This window comes from Myotis myotis, unplaced genomic scaffold (assembly GCF_014108235.1).
Source record: "Myotis myotis isolate mMyoMyo1 unplaced genomic scaffold, mMyoMyo1.p scaffold_m19_p_3, whole genome shotgun sequence".
NCBI classification, from domain to species: domain Eukaryota; kingdom Metazoa; phylum Chordata; class Mammalia; order Chiroptera; family Vespertilionidae; genus Myotis; species Myotis myotis.
The window spans coordinates 170,489,627-170,509,884 of NW_023416335.1; positions in this window are offsets into that span (position 1 = coordinate 170,489,627).

Below are 20,258 nucleotides of genomic sequence, written 5' to 3' on the forward strand. Positions count from 1 at the left end.
AAGGTAGTACCAACTTACACTCTTCACCACAGTGCATTTCCCTTGATAGTAAGTCCAGCATTTTTAGTCAGGAAAGACACACATTTAAAAAAAGTCAGATGGCAATCAGATGACTTCAAGCTTCTTTTGGTTATAAAACTGCCTTGTCCTGCACAGTGATGGGAGATATAAATGGTTTTCACTTGCCAAATTAAGAGCACAGTGGTGTCCCTGATTACATTTACATTTATCACTAATTCCCTGAGCTCCAGAACACAGGGGAAAAAAATCATTATGATAATGAAGGCAGCTATTTTTAAACAAATGTATGCACGTACATTTTGGAAATAGAAATGTTAATTAGAGAGTAAAACATGCTTCATATCACTCATTTGTTCAAGGTCCAAGTTCATATTCACAACAACACAACGCATTTCTTTTTTTAAACAGGGGCCATTTCACTTTTAGAAAAGAATGAGGTGGCAGCCCAATTTCTGGGCAGGCGAAGGGTGTGTACTGACAGTGATGTATTTGGAAATTACTCTGATTCAAGAGTTCACAAAGATGGGAGCCTGGGTGCCTGCTGCAGGCCTGCCTTCCTCTGGGAAGAGCTTGCCCATCCCTCGTTTGCTCGTGTCTGAAGGCCTAGCCACAGGGTGGGAGGGGCGGGTGGTGCAGCCATACTGTCCTCATCAACATGTTTGAAAAGCCCACTGCAGGTCCATGAGCTGTGCCCCAGGAGGGCAGGAGGGTTAAGTTCCTAGACTCCAATGCTAAGCTTCTTTGGTTTGAAATCTGCTGTCAGGAAGATTACAGACCTTCACTCTGATGCCATGCACAAGTGAGCGGGTCCAGGAGTCAGATTTCAGACCTCTTAGTCACAGCTGAAGCTAGTTATGCAGAAAGAAGAGAAGCAGGCCTGGGTGCTGAACGGAGGAAATGGATAAGTTCATCGTGCAGCAAAGGGTGCCCTTTCCCCGCTGTCTAATGACTGAGGCTACCGCTGCATTTAGCAAAACGGCGTGTAAGGGAACTCAGGTAGCTGGGAAGCAGGCGGGGTGACGGCCGAGAAGGCAAAGGGAAGGAAGCATGAGGCCTCACTGCGTGGCCTCAGTGCACGGCCCTTGGGCACCCAGCTCTTGGATGCTTCACTCGCTGGGTCGACTTGGCACACAATGAAATGGAGGCTGGGAATTAGCTGGTGAATAAGGCGATGAAGTAATGCAAGCCAGGCTCTCCAGGGGCGGACATCTGTTTTGGGCTGTTGCCAGAGCTCAGAAGCCCCAGTAGATGCCAGTGCTCCGCTTTTGTGAAGTGAATGCCTGAGATAAGTTGTAAGAGAGCTGATGTCTCCCTGGGAAACTGCGAATAATGCACAGGAAAGACTGTCTGCCCTCGTTGGGCTTCCAACGGACGTTTCCTTGTCTCACTAGCAAATATTTCCACCAACTCCTGTATCAAGGGAGGGGGAAAAGAACGGCCAAAAAAATAAAACTGACTATGCCTCTGTCGATAACTTCAGGGGACAGTGCTCACTACCTGTAAACACTGTGCTTTGAGGATCGGGCACCACAGAATGTCTTCATTTCGGTTTTACTTGTGGTTGTGCAGCGGGACGCACGGAATAATATTAGGCATCATCCGGAAGTTTTGTCAATGGAAATAGAAACTGTTCTCAAACATATCTGAGATGTGTGCAGCTGTACACAGACCCCAAGTCAGTGCGAAAATTGCCATCTTTGTTTCCAACTTCCTCCCAGTTTCTTTTACAAATTACAATCGACAACTAGAACTGAACAGAAAAGAAAATCCATAAGATTGCTGATTAGACCACTCAGGAAAAGAGAATACTTATTTCTTAAATGACTTCCAAAGGTTATTTGCTGAAAGACCGCGACTAAACTGGACCCCCTAAATCAGGATTATTGACTGTAACTCTTGGGTTCAGTCCATTAGAAACAAGTCAGGCTTACAAATGAGCGGATTATCATTTTGGTTACAGAGTAGATGGGGGTAGATGCGAATATCAGGTCCTGGGCCATCATTCAGTTGCTTTGTTGTTAATTCCTCAGATAGTTGACCATGGTGGTTATATGTGAAAGTGGGGGAGAATCAAGTTAATTACTATGGGTGCTTTATTGTGATCGATTCCTTGGTAACATCTGCCTTTCTCAGTTTCTGTTTTTTCCAGACTAAAATTGTGGTGGCTCAATTCTTTGAGTAGAATATTTTTACCTCAATGAATGCAATTATTCAGTAGAGAAGGTTCAAAATGACTTTCCAGGAGAATTTTGTTTCTGGCCTCAAGTGCTCCTTTAGCCCACCACCAAATGGAGGTAAAATCGCCTTTCTGTGCTTGTCCAGTCTTTCAATTTTCACCTACGGATGTTAACTTTATCCCCAGCTCTACTGTCTGCTCGAGTACAGGGACCTGGCCGCACCGACAGCATCAAATAGCCTCATTTAGTTATTTTTGAGGAATGCACCCTGAACGTACTGCTGTAAACAGTAGTGTGCCTCCCTCCCATCCACGGAGAGCATGTTCCAAGACCCTCAGTGGATGCCTGAAACTGCAGATAGTACTGGATCCTATGTACTAGTATACTATGTTTTTTCTCTACATACAACCTATGATAAAGTTTAATGTATAAATTAGGCACAATAAGAGGTTAACAATAATAATAAAATAGAACACTTATAACAATATACTGTGATGTTATGGTGGTATCTCTCTCTCTCTCTGAAAATATCTTATTGCACTGTTCTCACCCTTCTTGTGATGATGTGAGATGATGCAGTGCCTTCCTGCGGAGATGAAGTGAGGTGAATTGGCGTTGACCAGTGATGGCGAACCTATGACACGCGTGTCAGAGGTGACACACGAACTCATTTTTTTGGTTGATTTTTCTTTGTTAAATGGCATTTAAATATATAAAATAAATATCAAAAATATAAGTGTTTGTTTTACTATGGTTGCAAATATCAACAAATTTCTATATGTGACACGGCACCAGAGTTAAGTTAGGGTTTTTCAAAATGCTGACGTGTCGAGCTCAAAAGGTTCGCCATCACTGGCGTAGACATTGGGACGTAGCGTTAGGCTACTACATGAAGTACTTGATCACAAGCACTGCGATACTGTGAGTTGCTCTGATAACCCCGAGGACTCCTAAGTGATTTATGGGTGGGTAGCATATGCAGTGTGAATACACCGGCAAAGGGATGATTCATCCATTCCTGGGTGGGACAGAGAGGGACAGCATGAATGTCATCATGCTACTCAGAACAGGGCACAATTTAAAACGCGTGAATTCTTTACTTCTGGACCATGGTTGACTGTGGGTTATTGAAACCATGGAAAGTGAAACTGCGAATAAGGGGGAACTACTGTACATTATCTCTCAAAAGCTCAGTCGGGATCAACAGTCTTTACAGAGGGCTGTGTGAAGGCTTTGCAGTTTAAATAGTCTTCTGGGTAACCCCAAAATATCCTCGGATGGAGCCAGGCCTGCATAAACCTGTGCACCTGAACTGATTTATATTGGTTTTTTGCAGGTTTGGTTTTTACTGATTTGATCTTGGGTTTGTATTATCACCAGGGTGACCAACTATCCTAATTTGTCCCGGACAGTCCTGGTTTTAGGACTGAGTGAGCCATGTCCCAGGAATTTTACCTGATTCTAGACAAACCTGAACAACTTGTCACCCTACCAGCCAGTCACACGTCCCCACGCAGCTCACCTGTGCCTGTAATGTAAGGCTGTGAAGGTTTTTATATGAATGCTCAGGAAGTATTTCCCTTTGGCTCAGTTTATCCTGAGCCACTTTGTCTTTAACCAAATCTTAAGGTCACTGTGAATGGTAGGGTTTACTTTCTTTTGTATTGGCAAAAACAGAGCCAAATTTATGACCCTACTAAAGGGATTTATTTTTATATGAGCTACATGCCTGGCTCCATTTTATGTCCTTTCCCTGGGTTTCTTTATTTTTTATTTCTTTAGCCTTTCTCTGCCACTTCTCATATGTTAACTTGTATTTACATATTCATGAAACTGCCTTTGATGCTTTTTGCTAAAGAGGATTCATAAATAAACATTGCTAAGTTTCACTACAAAACTAACGTTGTAGGTCAGATTTTCCAAGGAGCAGACTCTGATAAGGGAATTCGGATGCAGGAAGTTTAGTAGGAAGTGCTCTCGGGATCCATACAGTGGAGGGAAAGGAAGGAAGAAGGATGGACAGAGAAGTTGGGCTTCATCATGGTTATAATAAGCCTTCAGCTGGCCCCAGGGGGATCTGGAGCTGAGATGGCTCTTAGTGTTTCTTGGGTTTGGGCTGGTCCTTACGTTCCCTCCACCATCCATGAGCTGTGGAATGTGGGTTGCCCCAGGAAAAGGTATGACATTGGGTGAGGGGCTCTCTTCGGCTGAGGGTCAATCTCAGGGAGGTCAGACAGGGAGGGCTGTCAGGCAGCAGCAGGCCCATGGCTCAGACCAAGGGTCTGCCAGGCATCACCATATTCTCTACAAGTAGCGTTTCTACCTCTCCGCAGCAACCCCCTTGACGGCATGGCTGTGGAGTAGCAGAAGGAGCAGAAAAGTCTCAACTCCTTATCTGTAAAATAAAGATAATACCTTCATTGCAGAATTTTTATGAAGATTAATCATATATATGAATTATAGAGAGTCTCCCCCCAAAATATATACACACTATAACAGCTGCAAGCTCAATTTTGAAAATGGGATGTATTTTAATAAAGACTGCCTTTATAATTATTCAAGGTGAGTATGTATACATTTTTGGGGGACACCTTATATATAAAGGACTTACTTAACACAGAGGGTGATATGCAGTAGATAATAAATGGTAACCAGTGCCATTTATGTCTCTCTTTCTAACAGGGCCTAATGAATCAATGTATGCTGAGTAGATCATTTTACTCGATGATTTGACTGTGCACCAAGGTAGTTATAGCAAAAGTTTAGGTTAGGAAAAGAAAACAAAAACAATTTGGAGCATGTGCATTCTAACACTAATAGTTATAAAGTAACAGGCTTCGCTAATATATAGCAAGAGGAAAATGACATAAAATTTTCTAGGTAGATTATGTCAAAGTGCCTATTATAGGATGATTTGTGAGTCTCCTGAGTCTTCAGATGAGGAATTAGAGGAAGCCAGAGAAGCAGGTACCAAGGTGGCCAGGCAGCTGTGATCCTTTCCAGTTGTAATTGGATTCCTTCCATTTTGAGCATTCCTATGACCCACTTTCTTTTTGGTCAGGCATTGTGTAAGCAAGAGACAAAAACCAGAAAAGCAGAAGATGAGAACAGGGATGGTTACACAAAATAAACAATTTTAAGCAGGTGAGGCAGTCTTAAAGCTAAAAAATTTGAAAACCAGGTAAGTGATGAATCTTTAAGTAAAATTCTTTTTTAGCCAAGTATAAAAAGCTTAAAGGGAAATGAAACCTATGAGGTTAAAAAACCAATAGAATAATGCTGAGTTAAGAATAACGAGAAAGGAAATTTAAAACAAGAGAAATTAAAACCAGAGCACAGAAACATTTAAAATTCTTTTAAATAAATACAGCTATAATATTGCATAAATGTATGACCAGAAGAGTTATTTTATAAATCTCACATCAGAGACATAGAAATTAAGACCAAAAATAATCTATTTAAATTTATGACCATAAAGAAGCCATTTAAACATGTTCACCTTATTATTTTCAAATTGAATGTCCAGTCCTTTAAGGAGTCATTTGGTATGCTGAATGTGAATTTACCTAGAAAATGTGAATGAAGAGTAACTGAATGACAGGAGAATTCCATTATGTTCAATTCCCTGAAAAGACATTTGGGAATTAACAGGGCAGTTAGAAAATCTAACTCATCTCTATCACTGTTACTCCCCTCTCCCCCAGTCTCTCTCCCCTGCATCCAATTCAGAAAGATATTATATGCTTATTATTATTATTATTATTATTATTGGGGTACTTATTAAAGGCACTTATTCTTAGATTTCTCTCTAGTCTACTAAATCAGAATTGCTGAAGTCTGGGCCTGGGAAATGCATTTTTACAGATGTGACAGGTAATGCTGATGTCTACTGTTTGAGGACCACCATTCCAAATAACAGGACTAATAATGCCAGACTGGGGAGGTGAGAACTCCTGGTGACACACTGGGTCACACAGAGTAGCAAAAAATAAAGAGGCAGTGAAAAGTCTTTAACACTTATATTTGAAAAGGCAGCTGCCTCCAAGCTGAAATTAGCACAGTACAGAGAAAATCATATAAGGGAGGCTTATCAAATATATAGACAACTCAATAGAAAGAAGGGTTAACATGATAGATGATAGCATTACAACTCAAAAGGGTCTTGACAGGCTGTGAAATAGGATTGAAATCAAGACGTTGATACGTAATAGGGATAAATGTAAAATCCTATATTTTGGTTGACAACAAAAATTCACCACACAAGGCCAAGACAGACGAGAGCAACTTGATAAGAATTCATGAATAAGGACCCAGGAGATTTTGTTGACTGTCACCATGATAGAAGCGCCTGGAGTGAAGAGCCCGCTAACAAAGCTAAGACAATGTGAGGATGCAATAGTGGAGAGAGGCGGAGTGGGGAGAAGCAGTCCTGAGCTTCTCCAGGCTGGTTAGGGTGTGCTCCTTCCTGGATGAGACATTTCGAAGTGAATATTGATGAACCTGAGCTCAACCAGAGGAATCAGCCAGGATGAAAGCATCTCATAATTATGCCAAATGAAGGATGACTGAGGTTTAACTCAGAAAAGTCAGGTTTTCCACATATTTGAAGGCACCTACCATTTATAATAGGGAACAAGCAAAGAGCAGATGAGACAGCGAGACCTTTGGGAAGCTAAAGTTAGAAGGATCAAGTAGAACCAAGTCGAGCAGGGAGTTCTAAGAGAATGAGGACTAAAAAAATGAGATTTGATTTAGTAGAAAGTCCATTCAGTTGAATGGTAGATGAAGAAGACAAATGATTGGAGATTAGAGAATAGGTGAATGGTGAATACATGGAGGCCACGTTTGCAGACAACAAGTTCTGGAATGTTTGCAGAGAAGAAAGGGGAAGAATGGATGAGTTTCTAGAAAAGGCACCAGACTGAATTATAATTTTGTTTTAAGGACAGAGAAGTCCTGTGGGTATTCGATGGAGTGATCAGATCTAGGTTTACAGATTTAAATCTATTACCCAGTGTAGTATTAACATACTGTTCCTTTTGACTCTCAGAAGTATTCTGATGTGGATCATAAATCTCATGGCATTGCAGTATTAGAAGGCTGAGGGAGGTGAGCCAGTGGCGAGAGCATGAGATGGTAGACTTGGTAGTGAACATGCACAATGAAGGAGAAAGTCTGTCCAGGGAGCTGGGCTGGGAATGTGGGCAGATAGTGGAGCTGTGGCAGGTGGTGTGGATCCAAGGACTAGAAGCCAAGCCCAGAACTCCGCTGGAACCAGCAGGCCTCTGGCAGATGTCTGGCTGTGATGGAGACTTCGGCATTTTAATAGAGGATTCTCTGAAAGAGAAGGCTTCAGGGCTCCAGTGGATGTGGGAGGGGAATGTAGTCTGGGGCTTCTCTAACAGGACCATTTGAAGGCCAGCTTCAAAGTCCCCTGGTTTTCAAAGGAGTACTGCCACAGCTCTCCTCTCTGCTGCACTTCCTCTCTCCCAAGTGGAAAGGGAAAGATCCTGCTTCCTTAGCAAAAGGCAGAAACCCATTAAACCAGAGTGAGATGTGTAAGTCTGAACCTTGAAACCATGAAAAATATACCATCAGTGAGGGCTGCAGACGTTGGACTTTCCTGTGAGTGCACATTTACTAGGACCCATGGATTTGCATGTCCTGCGGAATCCCCACTGACAACAGGCAGACTTGATACCCTGGGTTTTCAAAGTGCAAGGCAACCCTGGCCTGCTCTTTTATTAGCCTCGTTGGGGTTATATTTCTTTCTCCAACATGAAGGATAGATGCGGATATTACAGCCTCATTTGTGGTTAAGACATAGGCATTGCAGTCAGAGAAACCCATGGAAGCTTATTGCCATTACTTACCAGGTGTTGTTCTCTTTGGGCAAATGACTCCTCAGTTTCCTCATATGTGGAATGGGAATAATGGCAGTACCTATTTTCTAAATTTGTTGTGGGGATTAAATGAGCTGATGAATATAAAGTGATTAGCATGTTCAGCCTGTTACATAGTTAGTATCAATAAATAGTGCCTGTTGGTATTTTTATTCCTATCATATTACCTTGGGGTGAGATGTTTGAGGAAAGCTCCAGTAAAGTCAGGGAGTGCTTCAGTTTGGGTCTATTCATTACACATTTACTGAGCACTTCCTATGTATGCAAAGGACGTTGCTGTTCAAGAAAGTCACTTGTCAATAAAAAGCTTTGCCCTGTTCTTGTCTAGGGGCACTGTCTGTGCACTTAGAGTGACCCACAGTCGGCTCCCAAGTGACACGGCTATGGATTTTTAGGATAATATTTAATAATAATAATAATGGCAAACAACAACAAGAACAACAGTAATACATACCACCTTAAAGTTGCGTAGTGCAGGGCACCAGGCAAGGCCACTGGAGACACCCCCCTGAGTGTTATAACTCACATGGACAGTGTTTTACCGTGAACCGATGTCTTCAAACAAAGTGTGTGCATGAAGTTATTTTCCTCATCACAGTAGCCACATGGTTATGGATGCAGCAGATGCTATTTTCTCCATTTTTTTTTTTGGTTGAACTCACCAGGTTTATGCAACTGCTTTTGAAAAAGAATGTGCATTGAGAAGCTTTTTGAAGAATCGGCAAAATTACACTATGTTATATAATATTCTGTGATTTTTTTTAGAGAGTTATGAGTTCAAATTTGGTATACATTTTAATTTATGCTGCATGTCAGGATTGCAGGTTAGTTAAAAATCATTAAGCCCCTTCTTCTTTGAATTAGTAATTTTTACCATTTCCTCCCTTTTCTTAGGGTTAGAAGTGATGCATTGGGCCATCAATCAGCACTGACTGCTTTAGAAATGACTGCCTTTTCTTTCTTTCCCCCCTTCCACATTTATTTGGATTTTATTGTGTGCCGCTCAGCATTGACATATACAGGCTAATGTGCTTTTAAAATACACTTTAATTAAAAATATTCCTGCGTATAGCCATGCGCCTTTCCAGCTAGCCTGATTTCTTTTTCTCCATGGGTTTAGTTTGTGGGTCTGGAGCCAATTTACATAACTGATTAAAGCAAGCCTAGATGGTTTGTGACCCATTTTTGTTAGTAGTTTTTCTCGCCCTTATCTGCTAACATGGCAATTAAGATAGTTTGCACTAGCCTGGCTAATGATTTTCAGATCTAATCTCAGGGAACTGTAGGCATGAGGTTTTCAGAAATGCTTAGGATCACTGAATCTGAGTTCTTTCATCTGGGAAAACATTTTACTGAAACGTGATGAAAGATGTATCTTGTAATTCTTGGACTATGGCCTTTTAAGGCCAAAACTTTAGCCTATGTAATTCTTAACAGCAAAATATGACTAACTTGATAATAGAGGTTTCTAGGCCATCATTGACATTCTCTTATTAATGGAAATGCTGGTAGTGATGCCAGTAGAAAATAGATGAAAAAAGACTCATAACTGTAACAGCATAGTAACTAACATGTCACTTGCGGTCCTTTGGCATTATAGTTTGAGGTAATAATGAAAATGTCATTTCAAGTTATTCTATCATTTATTAAGAAGAAGTAAATGAAGTTCTCAAAACACAGGTCAAGATTAATAGGTGTTCTTTGAGCCATTAGCTGCAGGGTCATATTAACTTTAGTTTGGTACAGAAGCCACCTTATCACTGTCTTCCTGTTGCTGCCACACACTGTTACCCATGTAGGTTGTGCATTTTGCATGGTAGTGTGGCCCAGTAAGCTGAGCATGGGCTTTGGGGGTCAGTCACACTAGGGGTGAAATCTAGGGTGGTTTACTTATAATTTGTGTGATACACCTAACTGTTATGCGTCTGCTTTCTAAAATGTAGAAATAAAGTAACAACATCTTTCTCAGTGTGGTTGTGAAGATTAGGCATGATAATACCTGACATCAAACATTGGTAACATTTATTGGGTGCTTCCTCCTTGCGTTATAAAAATAAATCTAGTAACCTAATCCCCAGACCTTATTCAAGTATTGTCACTCTCCAATACCAGCACCCTCAGATAGTCAGACACCTTTCCAAGTGTTGAAGACATAGCAACGAACCAAATAGGTGATGTTCCTATTCTATCAAAGCTTCATATATTCCATTTCCAGTGCTATTCGTGTGTGTGTGTGTGTGTAGATCCAAGTTTTACTCTGATATTGTTATGGACTGAATGTTTGTGGTGCCCCCCCACCCCCATCCTAATTCATACATTAAAGTCCTAATTCCCTCTCCTCCGATGTGATAGTATTTGGAGATGATATTTTTGAGAGGGGATTAGGTCATGAGGGAAGGGCAATGGTCTGATGGGATTAATATCTTTATAAGAAGATACATCAGAAAGCTTGCTTTTCCTCCCTGTCTCTGCCATGTGAAGACACAGCAAGAAGGTGGCCATTTACAAGCCAGAAAAGCGTGCTGTCTCCACAACCCTGTTATGCTGGCACTTAGAACATGAGCTGTGAGAAAACAAATCTCTGTTTTTTAAGCCACTCAATCTATGGTATTTTTTTATAACAGTCCAAGCAGACTAAGATGGATATCATATCCCATCTGCTTGAAAAACTTCTTTAATATTGCTTACAGAATAGGTATGCAGGCAATGGCTTCTCTGTTTTTATTTATCTGAGAAAGTCTTTATTGCTCCTTCATTTTTTGAAAGATACTTTTGCTGGGTATAGAATTCTGGTTGGCAGCGTTTGTCTTCCAGTACTTTAAACAAGTCCCTTTCTTGCCTTCTGGTCTGTATAGGTTCTGATGAGAAGTCTGCTGTAAGTTCCTCTTTGTTCCTTTATATGTAATGTCTTTTTTCTCAGGCTACCTTCAATACTTTTGTGTTTTCTTTTCTTTTCAACAATTTGAATATGATATATTTAGGAGTAGTACATAAGGAAAATTGAAGCCTTATCTTCCTTTTAAGTGGCAGGAGTGTCCCACCAAGAAGTTCTCCTGCTGTTTGACAAGTGTTGGTCCTTTGCCTACTGTGCTCTTCCAACCTCTGGTCCTCAATCAAATCCTATTAAGATACTAAGAACTAGCTCAAGTCCTATCCCCATGAGGCCTTCATAGGAGACAAACACCATGCTGTACTTTCTGAACTTCCAAAGTCTCTATTCTTTGACCTTGACACATTGTAGACAAAATCCATTTTCTCTATGAAATGATTTCAAAATGCTTCACCACTTACAACCTTCCTTTAAACATCCTCTCTTTGCTTCTAAAAATCAGCCCATCAATTAAGCAGGCTTTTTTGTTGTTGTTTGTTTTTTTGTGCATTGTCAAGTAAATACCTTCAAGTCTTTCCTCTATTAGTGTGATCAATTTCTTCAACTCACATGATTAACCTAATTAGATTGCTTTCCTTTTTTTAATGGGTGACTCTAAAGGTGAGGGAATGAAGGCAGGTACTCAGAAGGATCCCATGCTTGATTTTATGCTCTGCTGTTGCTATGTTGACATTCTTAATAACATTTGAACAAAGAAATCCACCCTTTCATTTCACACTGGGTGACCCTGGAAATTATGTAGCTGGGTCCTGGGTTTGGGATTAACATCTCAGTTGGGAATTTGGATAGCCAGAACATAGTGTAAGAGTATTAGGTATCTTGGGCATATAGGAAAGAGAATACAAGGAGGCAAAGCTTATCTTGAGGCAGCCATTTCAAAATATTGTTCTTCAGGCCATTTCATTTATATGTTATATATGAAAAGGCATTATCATTCAAATTTCAGAAAAGTGTCAAGAAAAGTTAAATAGGTTTCCTTTGGATAGAATGTCTTAATCTTTAATTTGGGGAGCAATATGGTGACTAACCCAAATGGGATATCATCTGCAGCATTTCCGAAACTCATTTAACTGTGGCTACTGGTTTGCAGGAATAAGGGTTCTTTCTTTGGATCACAGTTTTGGAACACAATTTGACAAATGGAGACAATAGTTCTAGGCTCCAGGGCAAGGAGACATGCTCTTACCAGTAGCTTTGGGAACTAAACTTGTGGATTGTTTAGATCAGCGGTTCTCAACCTGTGGGTCGTGACCCCTTTGGGGGTCGAACAACCCTTTCATAGGGGTTGCCTAAGACCATTGGAAAACACATATGTAATTACATATTGTTTTTGTGATTAATCACTATGCTTTAATTATGTTCAATTTGTAACAATGAAATTGGGGGTCACCACAACATGAGGAACTGTATTAAAGGGTCACGGCATTAGGAAGGTTGAGAACCACTGGTTTAGAAGAAGGAATAGAAAGGGTCATTGTTCTCTACTTATAGATCAAGGGCATTTGAGTCTGGGATTGGCTTTATCACCATTTCTACCCCCAGAAACCTCCTGGGTTCATGTCTTTCCTTACTTTCCTCTTTACTATTGCCCTTCAACTTACATCTTAGTCAATTTTTATCCTGATGAAAGTTGACTGTTAAATCATATGTATATATCTGCAATGTGCATGTCTCCATTGGAAATTCTGGAGGGATATTCTTTAAGGAACAACAACAACAACAACAAAGGAGATCTTTTGGTCCCTTTGCTGTAGATGCACAAAATCATCTATAGCTAAATGAATGAAAGCAGTGATAAGAGGCTGGGTCCTTTTCTCTTTGGGGATCCCTGTGCACAGCATGCTCTGCATATTCCATTAAACCAGCCCTGGCTGGGAGCTGTAGAAATAGCACCGCAGTGATCCCATATTATCCTCTAATGTAGCCATCAGCCTTACTCTATAAATCAGCTGGAAAATGAGCTTGCGTTTAAAAAGCTTGTGTCTAACACACAGGAGACCACCAGGAAGTGTGTTAGTGAAGAGAGGGAGGAGTAACTGGGAAACACACACTAGGAGCTCTTTGGAAGTTGGCACAAGCTAGTGGGTAGATTGCCAGTGAGTTTTTATTATGTGCCTGTTGCTAGCAGAGCATATTTAATATCTGATAACGGCATGGTTTTGAGCTATGGTTCTCAATTCTGGCTCAATCACATATGAAAATTAAAAAAAGATAAAATTTCACTACCTTTCTGAGAGTCTGATTCAGTTGGTATGAGGTGAGCCCAAGAATCTGAATTTTCAACTTATTTTCCACAGTGATTCTGATGCTCAAGAACTACTGAATGTTGAAAAACACTGATATAGGCAATAGAGTAAACTTTGAGCAAAAAGCATTACAAACACACCTCAAAGTCACAGTGTCTGACCTTAAAAAAAAAGCAGATGTTAATGTAATCTGAAGAAAATCTTTGCCATCCAATTTTCCTAACAGATCCTCTCCTGAATGAATATTTTTTGGGGATAAAAGAACTTATCTCCTAGTTTCTGAGATCAAGATCTGTGCTAATATCTTTTTAATTATATTTTTACTAGAGGCCTGGTGCATGAATTCGTGCACCAGTGGGGTCCCTCAACCTGACCTGTGGGGATCAGGCCGAAACCGGCTCTCCTACATCCCCTGAGGGGTCCCAGATTATGAGCGGGCGCAGGCCAGGCTGAGGGACCCCACTGGTGCACAATCGGGGCCAGGGAGGGACGTGGGAGGTTGACCAGCCAGGGAGGAGCCAAGGGAGGGCTCCAGGGTGTGTCCAGCTCATCTTGCTCAGTCCCGATCGGCTGGACCCCAGCAGCAAGCTAACCTACAGGTCCAAGAATTTTCCCCCTGGTGGTCAGTGCACATCATAGCCACTCGTAGACCGGTCAAATGTCTGCCCCATGGTGGTCAGTGCATGTCATAGCAAGCTGTTGAGCGACCTTAGCATATCATTAGCATATTACGCTTTGATTGGTTGAATGGCTGACTGGCTGACCGGACACAGCATATTAGGCTTTTATTATATAGGATTTTATAACCATTATAGCTTTTAGAAACTGTTTTTCTAGGAAAATAGTTATATATCAGACACTATTATAAATGCTCTGTGATGCTCCATTGTAATTAAAAGACTGTATGTGTGTGTGTCTATGATTTTTAAAAATGGTGCCCTTCATGGAATGTCTTCAGCAACTACTGTGAGTTTTTTCTCACCATTGAGTTTTTACAATTCAGTTTTGCATTATACCAAGCAAATTTTCCAATATTTGTTATGGAAACAATTTTACAGTGAACACACATATGCCCCCTGCCTAGATTCTATCATTTATATTTTACTTGATTTATTTTAACATGTATCTGTTTGGTTATTTGTCCTCTTCTTTTCCCTTAATCCATCTTAAATTTTGACACATTTCAAAGTAAACTGCAGACATTAATACATGTTTGCAATATTTATTTATAAATAAATTATAAATTTATTTATAATTATTTATAGTGTTTTGCTGTACTAAGAAATATACATCTCTTAAGTACGTATATATGTATTAAGTCTTGACAACTATAAACTTCTATACAATGCAGACCCCTATCAAGATATAAGACATTACTACCATCTTACACTGTTTCCTCATTCTCTTTCTGAGGTAATTCCCACCTTTTGCTTATTCCAAAATTATATACACTTGGAATCATATAGTATATACTGTTTTTCTTTCAACCAGCATAATGTTTTGGACTCATCCATACTATTGTATGTATGAATAATTAGTTCCTTTTTATTATAGAGTTGTGTTCCATGGTATGACTATACTACATTTTGTTTATGCATTTTTCTATTGGTGAATATCTGAGCCATTTCCAGTTTTTGACTATTGTGAATAAAACTGCTATATATACTCTTGTTCAAGTTTTTCTGTAGACATGTGCTTTGTTTCTCTTGGGTGAAAATCTAGGAGTGGAATTGCTGTTTCATAGAATATGAGAGTTCTGTTTACTTCATATCTTTGCCAACACTTGATGTTGTCAATTTAAAAATTTTTAACAATTTGGGTGTGTAGAGTACTTTATTATGAATTTAATTTGCATTTCTTTGATGACTAATGATGCACACTTTTCCATGTACTTGATAATTCAAATATCTTCTTTTTTGAAGTGTCTGTTCAAATCAATTGCCTATCTGTTATTAGGTCCTCTTTTTATTATTGAGTCTTAGGAATTATTTTTATATCCTGCATATTAATACTTTGTCAAATATATATTTTGCAAACATTTTCTCTCAGTCTGTGGCTTATCTATAATTTTTAAAACTTACATATTAAATAAGAAAGTAAAAAAGAGAGACCCTAGGGAGAGGAGAACCAAGATGGCGGCATAGGTTAACGCCGGAGTTTGCTGCTTTGAACAACTACTTCAAAAGTGAAACCAAAAAACGGAAGGGACATCACCCAGAACCACAGGAACGCTGGCGGAGTGGAAGTCCTACAACTAGGAGGAAAAAGAAACGCACACGGACACTCAGAGGAGGCGCAGTGCTGAAGTCAAATTCTGAGGTGCGGAGTGCGCAGAGCGGGCTGGCGGCGGAGGGCTCGGTTGGCGTTTTCAATCGGGAGGGAGTTGCAGACTCTGAGCTCCAGATCCGGGCGAGTCTCTAGGGACCCAGACTCAAACGGGAGAAGCGGGACTGTCTGGCTTCGGTCAGAGCGAGTGCAGCTTTCTCTCTGAGCTTTGCAGCGGGTGCTGGGACTCAGAGAGGCAGAGCCCCTGGGGACAGGACTGAGAGCCGCCATAACTGCTCTCTCCCGCCCACCCTGTTGATCCTGTGCGACCCGCCCCGCCCAAGCCCTGCACAGAGGCATTTGCCGGATAGCCTCAGGCAAAGGCTAGATTAGCACCTCCCTAGAGGACAGAAGTTCTCTCACTGCAGACACAGCTGATTCTCATAGCCACTTGGCCTGGAGGTCAAACCCTCCCTGGAATTAGCTACAACAATCAAGATTTAACTATAAGATTGCGAACAAAGACCACTAGGGGGTGCACCAAGGAAGCATAACAAAATGCGGAGACAAAGAAACAGGACAAAATTGTCAATGGAAGATATAGAGTTCAGAACCACACTTTTAAGGTCTCTTCAGAACTGTTTAGAAGCCGCCGATAAACTTAATGAGATCTACAAGAAAACTAATGAGACCCTCGATGTTATATTGGGGAACCAACTAGAAATTAAGCATACACGGACTGAAATAACGAATATTATACAGACTCCCGACAGCAGACCAGAGGAGCGCAAGAATCAAGTCAATGATTTGAAATGCGAGGAAGCAAAAAACACCCAACCGGAAAAGCAAAATGAAAAAAGAATCCAAAAATGCGAGGATAGTGTAAGGAGCCTCTGGGACAGCTTCAAGCGTACCAACATCAGAATTATAGGGGTGCCAGAAGATGAGAGAGAGCAAGATATTGAAAACCTATTTGAAGAAATAATGACAGAAAACTTCCCCCACCTGGTGAAAGAAATGGACTTACAGGTCCAAGAAGCGCGGAGAACCCCAAACAAAAGGAATCCAAAGAGGACCACACCAAGACACATCATAATTAAAATGCCAAGAGCAAAAGATAAAGAGAGAATCTTAAAAACAGCAAGAGAAAGAAACTCAGTTACCTACAAGGGAATACCCATACGACTGTCAGCTGATTTCTCAACAGAAACTTTGCAGGCCAGAAGGGAGTGGCAAGAAATATTCAAAGTGATGAATACCAAGAACCTACAACCAAGATTACTTTATCCAGCAAAGCTATCATTCAGAATTGAAGGTCAGATAAAGAGCTTCACAGATAAGGAAAAGCTAAAGGAGTTCATCACCACCAAACCAGGATTATATGGAATGCTGAAAGGTGTCCTTTAAGAAGAGGAAGAGGAAGAAAAAGGTAAAGATACAAATTATGAACAACAAATATGCATCTATCAACAAGTGAATCTAAGAATCAAGTGAATAAATAATCTGATGAACAGAATGAACTGGTGATTATAATAGAATCAGGGACATAGAAAGGGAATGGACTGACTATTCCTGGGGGGGAAAGGGGTGTGGGAGATGCGGGAAGAGACTGGACAAAAATCGTGCACCTATGGATGAGGACAGTGGGTGGGGAGTGAGGGCGGAGGGTGGGGCGGGAACTGGGAGGAGGGGAGTTATGGGGGGGGAAAAAGAGGAACAAATGTAATAATCTGAACAATAAAGATTTAATTAAAAAAAAAAAAAGAAAGTAAAAAAGAGAGAAAGTTCAGATTCCATTAAAAGGCAAAAACATGCTGATTGATGGCTGGTGGGATGTGAAGTTGACATTTGTAGGAAGAGGTGATCAGGGAAGTGGGGAGTAGAGAATTATAACTCGGAACTGGAGCTATAATTTTAGGTTCCTATGTTTCATTTGTTGTGTATATCTGATTTAAATTTATCAGCATCTCTGTGAAGTAGGTCAGATTCCTAAAATCAAAGTTCTGAGAGTTTCAACAAGTGGTCCAATCAGTTAGCTGTAAGCTATGTATTGTGGCCCTCAAGACAGTCAGTCTGTCTGACTCTTCTGGCTCACCAACTTTTTTCTCTAGTGAAGAAAACAGATATTTAAATAATTTAAAAGTTGCTTATGCTTTGTGGCAAGATTTATTTTGATAAAACAGTGACACTAGTATTTTACCACCTGATGAAAAAAGAGAAGTAAAATTAAAAAATTAATGTGTTGCCCTGACCGGTTTGGCTCAGTGGATAGAGCGTCGGCCTGCGGACTCAAGGGTCCCAGGTTTGATTCCGGTCAAGGGCATGTACCTTGGTTGCAGGCACATCCTCAGTTAGGGGGTGTGCAGGAGGCAGCTGATCGATGTTTCTCTCTCATCGATGTTTCTAACTGTCTATTCCTCTCCCTTCCTCTCTGTAAAAAATCAATAAAATATATTTAAAAAAATTAATGTGTCAAGTTTTGTTTTGAATGGAGTCTTTCCTCCAGATACTTAATATAAAATTATGTATTATAACTTTTAAATCCATACATTTGACTTCTAAACTGTGGGCTTAAAAGTAAACTCATATGTATTTAAATCAATATTATTAGTATAAATTAGTATATATCCAACCACAAAAACATATTACATTTTTATGAATTTAATATCAAGATAATAAAAAAGCTACTTGTGAGTTTTTTTTCATCCCCCAAACCTTCCATAAAAGTAATCTTTGATTTCAGGAAGAGCCCCATGATCATTTACACTGTGGCTGTGTGCCCTGGAGGTACATGTGCCCTCCTAGGAAAGCCTCAAGATGGATAAGGATTCAGGATTATGTTCATTACATTGGATTTTTTATTCAACAAAATTCACTGAGCTTTTATTACCAAACCCTTATGCTGTGCACGAATGACATAATCATGAATGTTTTATCATGGGCCTACTACATTTCAGTCTGTATACTACACCCTTTTCAATGTATTATCTCATTTTATCCTTCTGCAAACTTTATTCATGATCTCATTATTACTCCCCCATTTAGATAGGAGGAAATCGTCAGGGAGGAGATGCAGTAGCTTGTTCAGGGTCACACAGTTTGCAGGTGGAAGAATGAGGATTCCAACCCAGGCAGCCTGCCTCTAAGCCCACTCTTGGGATTGTTAGTGGACAGATAAACACTCAACTCATCTCACTGTACCAAACGTTATGGTGATATTTGTTAATTTAGGAGAAGAAAAAGTGAGGAACATGAGTGTTGGACAGAAAAAACACTTCATTTTATAATTTGCAATCATTGTTTGAAACAGCCTTCTTTTCCAAAACCTCAAATTTTCCCTCTATTCCATATGATAAGAATTCTAGAGGGTCAGACAGGTCTGCGTCTGGTTGGCTGTGCTGTGGGTTGGAGGGCTGTGTGCTCTCTAGGGCTTAGACGGTGTCCATGGTGTCCCAGTTCTAGGATTTATGACGTGGGGAGGATGGTAGAACCCTCCAAAACAGAGTTGTTCTTTTAATGGCCAGGTCTTTCTTCCATTTACATCTAACGGAAGATGCTCCTTGAGAAATATTTTTAACTTAATAGTCAATATTTATTTGTTTAAATAATTTACAGCCCCATTTAAAAGGGCATTGCTAACTAGAGGTGGATATCTACTTTGGTTAACATCAATATTTATTCTTCTAACTGTTCTTGCTTAAAGTTTCAGATATATTGATTAGAATGATGTGGTGCTACTCTATTCATCTTACTATTTTAAAAACTTCTGCTTGAAAACCTGCAATAATCCCCTGGTGAATACTGCAATAGACTGACCCATCTCTGACTTTCTAGGCTTCTGGCGTTATCCTGCCTTCCCCCAATCCTCACCATCACCATTCACCCAAATAAACTTTATTGTAATTGGACCATTTCCTCACTCTCCTATAATACACCCACTCTTTCCTGCCTCCTGGCTCATGTTGCTCCCTCACCCCATTCTCTCAGTTTATTTAGAATCAGCAATTCCTGCTCTACCTCTATTAGCAACTCCAGTTCTACGTCTTCTTTGACCCTTTCCCTGGCAAATGGTGGTTGAGAAGGCAAAATGTGGATTTAGATACACTTATGTTCAAAACCTGGTTTGCCTGTTGACTGGCAATTTATTTTACCTTTCTTAGTTTATGTCTCACGTGCAAAGTGAGAATAACAGTAGTGTAGTTGATAGGCTTTTACCATCTTACCCAGTACTGGTGTTCCCACGCATGTGTAATTCCCTCCCTGTGAGTGTGGGGAGAGCCTGTGACTTACTCCTAATTAATAGGATACAACAAAGGTTACAGAATATGCATGATTACATATATATGATGATGTTGCATATGACTGGAACACCTGTCTTGCTAGGAAACCCTCTTCCTTGCTGGCTTTGAAGAACAAGCTGCCACGTGGGGAGCAGCCATATGGAGAGGGCCCTGTGGCACTTAGACTGGCTGACAGCCAACAAGAAATTGAAGCCCTCAGTCCAACAGCCTGCAAGGAACCTAATGCTGGCAGCAATCATGTGATCTTGGAAAATGACCTTTCCCCTGTCAAGCCTCAGGTGAGAACCCACACCTAGATTGCAGAGGACCTCGCTAAGACTCCTGACCCATAAACCATGAGAAAATATGTGTTGTCAGTTTAGGCTGTTAAGTGTGTGGTAATAATGTTATATATAACAATAGGTAACTAATACAGATAATGTCTACCTGTGACATAAAAAGAAATGGTTGGTCTC